The following is a 12,515-nucleotide window of genomic DNA, read 5'->3' as shown; positions in this document are numbered from 1 at the left end:
AGCATTTCCAGACCCTTTCCCTCCGGGTCTGTGTATTCTTAAGGTTTTCTGTTTAGTTTGATACTCTGGTTTCCTTACTGTTAATTGACACAACAGCTCTCAGATTGACCCTATTCTGAGCGCAAAGTAACTGTGCAACCCTTAAATAGTTACAGTTACAGAAATAACCACAGTCACACATTTCATTCACAAAGTCTTAAATAAATACAGTTTGCAGAGGTGACCGCAGTCACACATTTCATTCATAATGTTTTGAAGACTGTAAACATTATCCTAGTTACCCCATCACAATAACCAAGGAAAATAATACAACTTCTGTTTCTACCTGTACGCTTCAATACCTGTACTTGTTCATTATGTATCTTTCTGTACACTTAACACTTATTCTTAATCAATAATTAGATTAGAAGATGTGTACCTAGTTATTCCCGCTACTGATGTTCTTATTTTCAGAAGTCACCTGCAATGTTTTTGCTCTTAACCTCCCAACCTTGAGATCCACTTCGTTGGATTCTCCCCCCGAGCCGTCTTGCAGGCCTGCAGCCCTCAACAAGACTCTTGCACCTCTGTGCTAGGTTATCTGGTCATTACCAGACTTAACCTTTTTTTTTCTTTCCAGGTTATCTGGTCATTACCAGACTTAACCTCTTTTCTTTCTCTGCCCTCTCATGGAATTCCTCTCTCTGCTTGTTCCTCAACAACCCAGAGACTTTTCCTTCCCAGGACTTTTTCCTTGGGTGAGAAGCAGTTGCATCAGTTTTATAACTGATTCACTAAAAATAGAAATCCTCCTTCAGGAGGCTGCCAGCATTTTCAAGAACATACACATGTAACATAATTCAATAATCAACTTTTCATTAATAATGTCATTCAAACAATGAGTAACCACTTCACAGTTTTTACCACAGTAATTATCCAGATTTACAAGTTACCAGGGTCATTACAAATACCATGGCTTATCAATACTACAAGTCCAAAAACCATAACTTATTTTACAACTAAAATATTTTATAATGGATTATGAATACCACATGCCCAAAAACAATAAATTATTTCACAATCAAAATATTTTATAACAATATGACAATATTGTTAACCATGGATATTCACCCTCACTTTACCTTGGATATTAACTTGTAAATAGGCTTTGTTACAATACCATGGGCCAATACCATGGCTTATCAATACCACATGCTAAAAAACCATAACTTATTTCATAGCAAAAATATTTTATTTTAATTTAATTTTACAACATTTTTTTAATCTTATTTCATAGCAAAAATATTTTATTTTAATTTAATTTTACAACATTTTTTTAATCGAATCTAAAAGGGAAAATGTTACAATTTGAGATATATGTGAACCCTCTATCCTCACGACTACTAAAAATATTCCCATAGAAATTAAATTAAGGTTTTAATAACCGGCATAGATCCATCTTAGCTAAGGATCTAAGGGACGAGAGCAAGAAAATTGACTAATTATAATAGATTAAATATAGTGCATGATTTTTTAAAGTTTTTCATTATTTTATTTTCTTTGATATGAATGATCCAAAATATAAGTCGGATATTTTACAACCAATTAAGTTTTTTTTTTTTTTTTTTAGATCATTTCTTAAACAAAATACAATGTGTTGGAGTTCAAAGAGAGAGAGAGAGAGAGTGATGGGGGGAGAGAGAGTGAGGTGGGAGAGAGCGAGCAAGAGGAAGGAAGAGAGAGAGAGAGAGGAAAAAATACATAGAGAGATAGAGGTGGAGTGAGAGAGGAGTGAGAAGGGGAGAAATGGAGAGAGAATGAGGGAGAGAGGAGAGGAGGGAAGAGAAAGAAGAGGAGAGGATAGAGATAGGGAGAGAAGGGGAAGGGAGAGATGGAGACATAGAGATGGAGAAGGGTAGGAAGGGGGTGAGATAGTGATAGAGTTGGATGGAAGAGAGAGAGAGAGAGGGAGAGTGATTTGGGGGGATAGATAGAGGAAGGTGGGAGATAAGGGATAGAGAGGAAGGAATATAGGGATGAGGAGAGAGAGATGGAATTGGAGGGGGCAGGAGAGGGAGGGAACAAGAAAAACATAGAGGGAGAAAGGTGGAGAGAGAGGGGGTGACAAGGGAGTCATGGAGAGAGAGTGAGGGAGAGAGGAGAGTGGGAGGGAATAGAGAGAGGGATATAGATAGAGAGGGAGAGAAGGGGAAGAGAGAGATAGACAGAGAAGGGGAAGAGAGGGAGAGAGAGAGTGTGTATGTTTGGGGGTTGAGATAGAGAGAGGGAATAACAAAGAGACACAAATACAAATATATATATTATATAGTATTATATAACCAACCTAGATCCATATTAACCCTATAACTATCAAGTGCTGAGAGGGATCCAATCTTTCGAGGTGCAAACATTTCCTCAAGTTTTTCACTAGAAAAAAATGTTTGTACCTCGAGAGATTGGATCCCTTTGGGTGCTTAATAAATCTGGGGTTAATATGGATCTAGGTCGGTTAATGTGAAATTAAAGTAGTTTTTATTTGATATTGTAGTCTTAAAAATAAAATTTCTCTTCAAATTAATTTCAAATTGGAACTAGAGCCAATTAGATTCAATGAATAGATTTTTTTAAAATACATAAAATAATTTTTTTTATTAAAAAATATATTTTTAAAATTACAAATTATTGGATATAAATAATGTAAATTTGGATCACCTATACTGTACCATGAGAGGATGAAGAAGTGTTTAAGGAAGGATAACCTTTCAACCAATCTTTAACAACCTTTCAATCCCTTATCACTTGTAAATTTAGATTGCTTAACACAATTAAGATGATTAACATAAAAATTTGATTCATATTATTGTGGTACTTGTTAGGTAGTTGTATTTTGTTCTTAGACTAAATTAGTAATTCATGTTAGTAATTTTTAGTTGTATTACTTGTTATCTAGTCACACATTTTAACCCGCAACTAAATTAGTGATTTATGTTAGTCGTTTTTAGTTCAGTCACTTACGATTGCTCATTTTTGGTAGTATTTCACTTGGAAAAGTTGTGGTGACTAACTTTTTTAGTCACCTAGTCACTAATTTCTCATTTTCTACTAGTGCAGGGACAAATCCCAATGTGGGGAAACCCTTGATCAAATCTTCTTTTAGTATTCAATAGTTCAGCAAAGAGAGAGAGATATGTGAAGATGAGTGTGTCCAAATGAGGATGAGGCATTATGTATTTATAACAAACGTTGAGGATGAATAGACGTGATTGTTGGGCTTTTGAGCCTACATAAGTTTGCTGGCCAACCTTGACAATTTGTCCATAATCAAAATAAATTCATAACTTCATTTGTATATGTCAGAATCAGATGCTCTCTAGATCAATATTACACCTCTCAGAGAGAGGAATCTAAGAGAAATATGAGTTGTCATAAATAAGATGACCCATGTGGAGTTTGGCCCTAGTTTCCAATTTTAACACTCCCTCTCAACTAGGGAGAAATCCACATACTAATCCATTTGCCAATCTGTACTATCTTTGCCATCAATGCATTGCTCTGTTGAACTATAACGAAGAAGAAGTGATTGAGAATGTATCATACAATTCTCTACTGACCTGAACTCAACCCCAATCAAAAGAGAGTGTCTCATGCCACTCTTATTGACTCGAAGTCAGTTCCTATTGATCCCAGATCAATATCGATCATCCTAGCATAGGGAGTACGGTAGTACACGATGCATCCATCGGTAGTACTATGGTCCCTATCCTCATTTCCCTACTCATTGGCTAGATGAGAGGTACTTCCCATGAGTCCCAGACTAGATGGGTAGGATGTCTCAGTAGGAGAAGGATGAACCACTCGTCCTGCCTATATGTCGCCAAGGGGTATCGACGGGGAAGGATGAGCCACTCACCTTGTACATAGAAAATCACTAGGGGAAGCCTAAACCACTCACCCTATGGTTGCTCACCACTCCAAGAAGTACCCCAAGCCCCCGAAACTCCCAGAGCTCAATGTCCATCTCATACAGGACCCTCATAAGAGGGTCTCTCAACAACTCCAAGTCGTTCTCAGAAGGCCAAGAATTTGACCTTACCTAGGGGCTTTGTCAGAATATCGGTGACCTGCTCATTAGTCCCAATGTGATGGAGTCTTATTGCTCCTCATTGTACCATATCCCAAATAAAGTGGTACCTGATATCTATATGCTTGGAGTGATCATGAAACACGATATTCTCCGATAATCCCCACTATGGTTGTCACAGAGGATCACAGTGGTATCCAGCACATGTCCAAATAGCTCACTGAAGGGATTTCTCAACTAGACATTTTCACAGGAGGCCCTACTAGCAGCGATGTATTCGGCCTCGACGGTGCTCAAGGCAACCGATTTCAGCTTCATGCTCATCCAGGATATCGAAGTAGAACCCAAAGAAAATCAACATCCAGAAGTGCTCTTGTGATCCACCACACTGGAAGCCTAATCAACATCAGAATAACCATGCAGCCTCACATCTCCGGTAGTGTATCTCATTCCATGAGTAATTGTGCCCCAAAGACATCTCAAAAGATTCTTGGCGGAAATCCAATGTATATGATGAGGCTCGAGCATGTATTGGCTCAATGTGTTAAATGAAAAACATATGTCCGTATGGGTGTTATAGAAATTTTTGGGCACTACAACCCCAATCATATATGTCCATAAACCAAGGGCTCCTAAGTCCCTAAAAGTGTTGTTTCACACCCTAAAAGAACAAGGTCAGCTGATTACATCATCTCCCAGAAGTTCTCCATGAAAAACTACTCAGAACTGGTCAAAACTGGATCATTTCACTTGCTCCATGGCCAGGGTGCGATGCATCCCACCTAAATGCACTCGGGAGGTGCGATGCATGTTGAAAAGCCCTTCTATGGGGTGCGATGGATGAGAGTAGACAAATGGCGGAAGCAGTTTGCTAAGTGGATGATCTTGGAATCTTCTAGAAACTTCCCCAGGACACTTGTCTCTCTGAATTCGCCCAGGGATGAGTAAGAGATCATCAATCTCCAAGTGGAATCAAGAACTATCAGAGAGAAGACACTAATAAAAAACCCAGAGCTGACTCACACCTCTGCAAATATCTATATAGATCTCTCATCCCAGAGATCCAGAGGTTGGAGGCTGGAATTTTATATCTTGTAAGGAAGTGATGTTGGTTTCTTGGTGCAATATCATAGTGTTGGGTGATCTAAGTTTTTCATGAGGTGAAGAAGGGATTTCTTGTTGAGAGGATGATGCTGGGTTAGAACAATTGGTTGTAATCCTCTTTGCTCTTTCTTGATTACCAATAAAGCTATTCAAGTTTTCCTCCACATTTTTGTATGATTGATGATTTATGCATTTGTGTGCTCAATGTACATCTGATCCTATATTTTTTATGATAATAGATCTATGTTCTTGGATAGTGTTATGCTGCTTTGATTCTACAGGTACTCTTTGAAGCTGGGTAGACAAGGAAGTGAGTGGCAAAGACCTACCAGAAGAGAGAGGAATCAAGCAAGGAACCAAGCGCAAGACAGAGGTTGGTCTCCTTATTCTTCTCTTATCTATTTCTCATAAAGGAAAACGAAAGTAGTTTTTAGTGTGTTTGTTTCTAAGGTAGCTACCAGCCTTAGTGGGACTAGCAGCTCTGTATAGACACTAGTTTTCCCGATAACAAAATGGCGACTCCACTGGGGAGCGAGTAGATTGTTTGTTCATCTACATTTGTTTACTTTATAAACTTACAGACGGAGCCTGAAGTCAAGCTAGCTAGCCTTCGAACTGCATTTGCTATGCAAGTGCAAAGTATATCAACACTGCTTCAGTCTATCTCCGGGTTTTGTTTATGAATTAAATGATTGATTTACAAGCTCTCTAATTGCCCTCGTGGTGGCTCTAGTAACCTCCTTAGATATACCCCTGTGATTGATTTACTGATTACCACTTGCTCAGCCTAAATACCTGAACTGAAATGCAAACTGTGACCCGGAATCCAATCAAAGTCTCGTCCCTGGTCCAGCACACTATCTGTTCTATGAACTTCAAATGCATTGCACTTCCCGAGTGTAGTAGGTGCGTTGCATTTCAGTTTCACTGTGTTACAGGTGTGTTGATCAGACAAGGCCTTGTTCCTAAATTTTGGTTTCTGTGTTCACTCTTTTCAGCTCTATTCAGGAGTTTAGCTGCCTGTAGTCAGTACACCTCTGTTGAAACCCCTTTCCTTACTATAATTCCGCCTCCATTGTGCAAATAACTGTAAATGTTTTTATGTATTTTTGAGTCATTTTCAGTTCTCCTTTACAAAGAAGTAGCGTAATTGTACTGTCGTTTCTTGATTTGAAAGTGTCACAAGTGTCGTTTTCAGTCATAGAAGAGAATCTGATTGTTCTTGATAGTTGATTACACTGTTACTCTTGCATTTGATTTGAGTTAGTAGTTTTTCAAGTGTCGAAAGCAAGTTTTCAATTCCAAATAACAAAGTGTCGTCATTGTCCTCATTTTGTTTTGAAAAGAAACTTGTTAGTAATTATTGCTTTGGAAAATAATTCAGAATTGCGCTTAGATTTCTTTTTATCATTCACACATTAAGAAGGCTGAAAACAAATACATGCATGTGCATTTGCATTTAGACTGTTTGTTGGCTTGATTTAGGACAGTGCATATAGTGTGTTCTCTCTGCTCTTTGTTGAAAGAACGCCATCTCTCTTTCCTTAGTAGCTAGGATTTTCATTGCAAAAAGAAGATTAAACGACTGTTTATCATCTTAGATTGCATTTTAGGAATTGTACATCTACATCACACGGTGAACCTGAAAGGCAAATTTCTTAAGCAAGATCAACCATAAAATAAATTTAATGAATCTAAAAATGATTTGAAACCTAACGCACAACATATAGAAGTCTAGGCTAGAGACGTATTCCAGCGTCGTAAAGCCTAGTAACTGTTGTTTTCACTGTTGGTGGGGTGATTCCTCCACTTTGAGACGATAAGTTCCAGTACGGAGTTTTGATCCCATGTACCGTCGAGTATATTTTGGGAGACCACAATAGGCTTTATCCTTTATCCATAGGAAGCCGTGTCTGCCACCCTATCGATCGCAATGCACTGAACACAGCATTCAGGAAGATTGACTGCCGTACCGTAAAAAGTATTCTGCAGTTTTGCGATTGGTTTGGTAATCCCTCTGTCTAGATTTCCAGAGCAGTCCCTTTCATTCCTTTTCAGACTCCTTAACGAAAAGGTCCATCTGAGCACTTGTCACTTCAGGCTCATTAAAAATCAAAGGCGACTAGAGTCATCTTTTGTTTTTTCTCGACTCTTAAAAATTGAAAAAACAAGTTGTGTCAAAGCGTCTAAAATTTATTTTAAACGAAATAATCATCACCTTTCCTACGTTGATCTTAAGTTGAGAAAAATGGAGTCCACCAACCAAGGAGTTCCCCTTGGAGGAAATCCTAGTCCCTTCTCCTCTTGGGGAGATGTTGGTGCACCCCATATGGCCACATTGTCTCTTCCAAGATTGACAATCGGCTTGCCCGTATGGCTCTTCTCAACTTCTGTTGTTCAAAACACCGTAATTCCTGAACAATCAAGTCAGCAACTAAACGATATTAGAGTTACCCCCCAACCCTCTACTTCGTCCAATTCTTCCTCTCCTCCTTCCTCTTCGCTTGATGAAGCTGGTAAAGCCCAAAATCAAGTAACTGAGAAGAAGAAGGAGAAGAAGAAGAAAGAGAAGAAGAAGAAGGAGCCAAAGGCGAAAAGGGGCAACCAAGCATCGTCTAGCGAAAATCCACACACTGCACCGACCAGGCCTAAATCGCCATGTGTCATTTGCAAAGGAGACCACTATCATCGAGATTGTCCTTGCATCCCTCGGATCTTAAGGGACTGGTCTCCTCGTTTGCACAATCCGGTGTCATCAACCTCTGACGATCATGTTGAGCATACACCGTCAACTAGTGAAAGTGAATCCCCTGGACAAAAAGGAAAATATAAATTTCCTTGTAAATTGTGTGAAGGTGATCACGCCGTCCACCGTTGTCCCTTCTTAGATGAAGCTAAAAGAGTTTTGGATGACCGTCTGGTTTCACCGTTACGGCTTCCTCTTGGATACAAGAAACTCTTGCTGAGTCCGTCACTAGTTGAAAATCCGGCTGACACGCCCTTGTGGTCGGCCGAAGCGTCTATCATTGAAGATAAACCATCTGAATCCATACCAGACGAAAGTCAAAAGGTCGAGGCGGCAGTTGACCCAGTCTTGCCTTCAGAAGGTCCATCTTCAGATGATACAGTCACCGAAGAGAACAAGAACGACACTGTTCAAATTCTCTTCGTAAGCACAGACTCCGATGAACATGGGGACAGTCTACCCATTCCTTTACCGCAAGAAGGAAGTTCATCAGAGTCGTATCTGACCATCTATTCGGTCCCACCTCCAAGCAACCTGGTTGTTTCCTTTGACTGGAATCTACTAGGCAGATCCCGTTTACCGGCTAGTGTGCCATTCCGAATCATTGCTCAAGTATATAGAATGGTTATGGCCGGTACCATCATAGATGAAGGGGATTCTGTGAGTATCCTTTCCTCAACTGCTTGGAAAGCGCTTGGTTCGCCATCGCTTTTGCCTGAGATGAGAAATCTAACAGGTTTTGACAAAGGAACCATTCGACCGTTAGGGATCCTTCCCGATGTGCTGATAACATTGAGAAGGAAAATCATTCACATGAACGTAATGGTAGTCCAAGGACCCCTGGATTATAATCTACACCTTGGACGAGACTATATTTATTGCATGGGAGCCATTGTCTCCTCACTCTTTAGAGTAATGTGTTTTCCGCACGAAGGAAGAGTGGTCAAGCTCGTAGACCAACTTTCATTTCCCGGTTCACACATAGAAAATAGTCATATACCAACCCTGAATGGTCTTTTCACGCAAGGAATGTCTCATCAATCCCCAGTCCGTCCTCCTAATGAGCGCGAGTGATTAGGAGGATATGACTGAAACCCAGGGGGCATGCACCCTGGCCTGTTTCGACAGGAAAACCTTGGGTATAGGGTAGGTTTCAGCGGAGAGTATATGATTGGCCTGACACACCCGTCCATTTTGGAAAATGGGATTAGACTAGAGTAAGATACCTCTGTTAAGGTAGGCCTTTCCCGATAAAACAAATGTTTTGTTTGCAAATTGAGGGGTAACCTGAAAAGGTAGGCCTTTCCCGATAAAACAAATGTGTTGTCTGCAAATTGAGGGGTAACCTAGAAACTCTACTTCGCTATACCTGGAGGCATGCAAACCTTTTGGCGTGCAAGTGAAGAGCGACCATTTATTTTTTGAATTTATAGGTCCTCTAACCCTTTAAACTCGTAGGATTGGTCGTTTCCTAACTTGCATAAAGAAAGGATGCGGGGCAAAGCTTTGAAATAATGTCATTTTTATATATGAGACATCCTTATTATGCGACTGGATTAATCGAGCAGTTTTAACGCGGAATTCAAGCTCGTTAAAAAATAAACATAAGCAATGAGCAAGTGTTTCCACCAGCGTTTAAGCTCATTAAAAAATGAACCAATTTCCGGTAAATAACCATCGTGAATGTATTACTTTAGCCTTTGAAGCCTTGGTCGTGTTCTCATTGTCACCTCCACTCTGTATTGGCCGATCATTCACCTCCACTTGATTGTTTACCCCTTTTGAGGAATAGCTGCGAAGAGTGATCTTGTTAGCCATCCTTGTGACACTGCCGTGATTGGAAAATTCCAAACCTTACCTGGAATCAGCTGCTACCCGAATCTATCACTCGTTCCTCAAAAAATGAGTCTCCTTTAAGCTTTTTTCAACTGACTCGTAAAATATGAAAAGATTGCCGAGCCATTGGCCTCTCCAGCTCGTTAAAGTGACCAGAAGTGTTATCCCTCCTTTAGATTTTAATCTTTTTGGACCTGAGGGATTATTACACAAAAATATCGAGCGCTTGTTTTGTTCAACTCATTAAAATTACCGAAAATTCATCCCTTTTGTATTATTTTATACTTTTTCGGACTTAATGGATTAGATGACGAAAAATGATTTTTGGAGTTTCCTTTATGTCCGTTTTCAGACTCTCTAAAATTGAAAAGGACCGAGTTATCTTTGTCGTTAAACTCGTTAAAACCTAATAGCGACAAACTTGTCCATAATAGACAAGAACAAGTTTCACTATCGCTAGACTCGTTGAAACATAGCGATGGGTTTGCCCAAAGGGAAAATTATAGAACAAGCATATGTTATCCTCCTCAAGCTTGAAAAAAATAAAGAGGTAATGGTCAGCAATGACTGGGGAAAAATTGGGAAGAAAACTTGAAGAAACTTTGTTGGTAGCAAGTCGCTCTTGAACATGACACTTTCACTCCGCATCCGAGTCGGGTTGGGTTGTTCCATTCACTGGTCACATCACCATGGTTCCATCACACCATCCACATTTGGGGTTAATGCTACCAATCCATCATGTCAGTGTCGCCGATACGTTCAAGAGAAGTCACTCAGAGAATTCATCTGTGTCTCACCCACTATAATACATTTTCGCTCCATTCTTTCATGACTGCCACCCTGAACCATATATCACCAAATCGTTTTCACCTCCATTAAAATCATTTGCTCCGTTCCGTGTCATTGATGTGGGATTCACTAAGGCCCTCCTACGACAGATTGCTTCTTGTCGATATCAGCTCATTATCCAAGAAGTCGATCTAGGAACAACCCTTTGAGTACTTTGAAGCTTGCATGCCTTAATGGCAAATTTCTCACTTCCGACGACAGGTTTACATCAATGGCCTTCGACCGAAAGATTTTGCGTGGTGTTCGATGCCAAGTCCCTTATTCACACCACGTGAATTGTACTGCAGTACCTTGAGGGTCATCATCATTATCGGTGATTCCTCTCGTGCCTGTTAATAGCTTACATCATTGGTTGGTAATCAGGCGATGTCTTTCCATGTTTGACTCCAGAACATCTCTCACATGGATAGACTTGTACTTTGAGTGAAGATCGAACGAGATTGAAGACCCCGGATCTAGTTTCATCCATTCAGGCTGTGATATATATTCAGGAAAATAAAGACATCAAATGTACATCATTGCTGCACAGATAATAATCCAAACTAAGGGATGATGGCTCTACCAGAATCATCAGTCTACACACAGACGATTGTCTGTCTTATGTACATGAAAATGAATTTATAAAGCTGAGCATGGGAAATGCCCGCCTCATCTAGATCATGAAAATATTATGAAGATAATGTATCATATTGTATCTTATTACAGGTTGCCTTCCAACTCGTAAAAACTTCGGATCCTCATGATAAAGCATTTCACTCGACATCAAAAGATTAACGACCTCATGCTTTAGGGGGCAACTGTTATAGACATTTTTGGGCACTGCAACTCCAATCATATATGTCCATAAACCAAGGGCTCCTAAGTCCCTAAAAGTGTTGTTTCACACCCTAAAAGAACAAGGTCAGCTGATTACATCATCTCCTAGAAGTTCTCCATGAAAAACTACTCAGAACTGGTCAAAACTGGATCATTTCACTTGCTCCATGGCCAGGGTGCGATGCATCCCACCTAAATGCATTCAGGAGGTGCGATGCATGTTGAAAAGCCCTTCTTTGGGTTGCGATGGACGAGAGTAGACAAATGGCGGAAGCAGTTTGCTAAGTGGATGATCTTGGAATCTTCTAGAAACTTCCCCAGGCACTTGTCTCTCTGAATTCACCCAGGGATGAGTAAGAGATCATCAATCTCCAAGTGGAATCAGGAACTATCAAAGAGAAGACAATAATCAAAAACCCAGAGCTGGCTCACACCTCTACAAATATCTATATATAGATCTCTCATCCCAGAGATCCGGAAGTTGGAGGCTGGAATTTTATATCTTGTAAGGAAGTGATGTTGGTTTCTTGGTGCAATATCATAGTGTTGGGTGATCTAAGCTTTTCATGAGGTGAAGAAGGGCTTTCTTGCTGAGAGGATGATGCTGGGTCAGAACAATTGGTTGTAATCCTCTTTGCTCTTTCTTGATTACCAATAAAGTTATTCAAGTTTTCCTCCACATTTTTGTATGATTGATGATTTATGCATTTGTGTGCTCAATGTAAATATGATCCTATATTGTCTATGATAATAGATCTATGTTCTTGGATAGTGTTATGCTGCTTTGATTCTACAGGTACTCTTTGAAGCTGGGTAGACAAGGAAGCGAGTGGCAAAGACCTACCAGAAGAGAGAGGAATCAAGCAAGGAACCAAGCGCAAGACAGAGGTTGGTCTCCTTATTCTTCTCTTATCTATTTCTTATAAAGGAAAACGAAAGTAGTTTTTAGTGTGTTTGTTTCTAAGGTAGCTACCAGCCTTAGTGGGACTAGCAGCTCTGTATAAACACTAGTTTTCCCGATAACAACGGGAGTTCACTAAGAACATCAGTTCTCTTAGGAGTTGACGATACTCAAGAGTATTTCCAAATTTAGGTCCAGCAACA

This window comes from Pinus tabuliformis, chromosome J, assembly GCF_031772625.1.
Source record: "Pinus tabuliformis cultivar Carrire ecotype Pingquan chromosome J, CPIR1, whole genome shotgun sequence".
Lineage (NCBI taxonomy): Eukaryota > Viridiplantae > Streptophyta > Pinopsida > Pinales > Pinaceae > Pinus > Pinus tabuliformis.
Note: the sequence above shows the minus strand (reverse complement) of the source record.